The following is a 2,056-nucleotide window of genomic DNA, read 5'->3' as shown; positions in this document are numbered from 1 at the left end:
TGAGTCCTGAAATTCCAGACCCCGGCCCCTCAGGGCCTTTTGTTCACATTCACCACACACCATTATGACCCACAGAATACTGGAACTCTAGTCACAATATAAACTCCTGGTTCCCAGAGTAGACACAATCCGGGGATGCCATTTCAGTTTATGAAGTGAACTTTAACATCACACTATGGAAAGAGCACTAGATTAACTTTAAAGGCCCAGATTCTAGCTCATGTTCTGCCCTCCCTTATTTTAACTTGAGTAAGTCACAGATCTGTTACATTTATAAAAAGCTTTTTGATTTTGGAGATGTAATCCTTTTGGGAAGTGGTCAAATATATGTGCACTACTTACAGCTGCTCATCAGAGCAAATGGCTGGATGTTCTGTTCTAGACTAGGGGATCCCCAGGCTTCTAACGAAGGGAACCAGACAACTGGAAGTGTTGCTCATTTGTGTCTTCAACCTCAGATATAGCCACGGGCAGAAACTCTTTTCCCTTCCTCAGGAACTGTGGCCAACTGATCAGGGACAGGCAGACTGACAGGTTGTTCAGGTGTCCGAAAACATTTACTAAGTTTCCCAGGCAGGTTTTGCCGCTCTTGCTGAGGATGCAAAGCTCTGGGACTGATTAGTCACTGAAAGTGATTTCTCACTGTTCCTAAACATCAAGTCACCTGCTCACTTAAGCACTAGGCAGGTGTTCAACCCTAACTTGGTAAAGGGTTTGGAATAAAACTACAGTTGGTAGCTGAGTAAGGCACATAACTTTCATTTTTAAAACCCATTTCTTTGTACTTAAGTTTTCTGCAAGGGATAATTTTCCCTCAAGAATTCCCTTGCCAAGTTTTTCTTGTAGTCTACAAATGGTATATTTAGTTTGGCCTGGAGACTATTTTCTGTTGTTTATAGATTAAGCTAACTTTCCCTTACTAGTGTTAACAATTAGAAAATCTTAGAAGCACACAATACTTTGTTGACCTCAAACATCTGAAAATAAAACAGCTTGGTGAGGAATTTATTAGTCTGGGAACATTTTTTCACTTACATGAAATCTCACAAACTGAAGTGACAGTCAATTGCAAGCAATAAATGTTTAATGAGTCATTTAGTTAGGCTGACCTTTTGAAGATACCTTTTCTCTTCCCAGGTATTTTAAGCTGACTGAAACATTCCCTTTTTAAAATGACGTAATCACAGTGGGAGTCCATGTTAAAGACCTCATGTTAACTGGTCCTTTAATTAGGTCTTGTTGCTGGTACAAAAAGTTTTATTAAGAAAATGTTTCCACTAAAAAATAAGTAACAAGAGTGCTACTAAGTCAACTATTGCTAAGAATTATATAATAAGTCAAATCTACCTTAATAAAAGTTTATTAATAAAAGCCTACTGTGAGTGCCTACCCTGGATCAGGCACTGTCTTGTTGGGAGTACTAGTACTAGACACTGTCTAGTACACAGAATCTCTGGTACTTCTAATAACCTTACAAGGAATCTAGGCAAACAGACTCAAATTTGTTAAAAAACTAAACAGGGTCCTACAGTTACTGGCAGAACAAGAACTAGAACACAGGTCTACCTAGTTCTTGCCTGATTAAGCCTCCATCTCCTAAAATTGAAGAGGGAAGAGAAATGGAAGGTCCGTGATGCCACACACCCTGGTCCTTAACCAGCATGTTTTCTTTATATTCTGGACATCTATTTAAGATTTTATTTGAAGCAAGGCTTCAATATGTATTTCATTTTCTATTTATCCATCCTCTATCACTCACTGCTGATAGGTTTGAAACTAAAGAATGCTATGCAACACTTGTAGTAACTCTTAAGCTTGGATCAAAATATAGTATATGTTGGAAGATCTATCACTGTGGAAAGCACCTGAAAGGGTAGAAAGGGCAGCCTGAAGACAGAAGGATATAAAAATTGGGCCATGTCCCTATAACACAGGGGGCTGGCTCACAACACTGGTTATGATGTTCAAAACTTATAAATCAAAGAGGTGCATCATTATACATTATATATCCATTTGTTGATACTGCTTTTCTGATTAGAAGATACAGAGTCACTTT

This window comes from Martes martes (assembly GCF_963455335.1).
Source record: "Martes martes genome assembly, chromosome: 2".
NCBI lineage: Eukaryota > Metazoa > Chordata > Mammalia > Carnivora > Mustelidae > Martes > Martes martes.
This window is presented reverse-complemented; position numbering follows the sequence as displayed.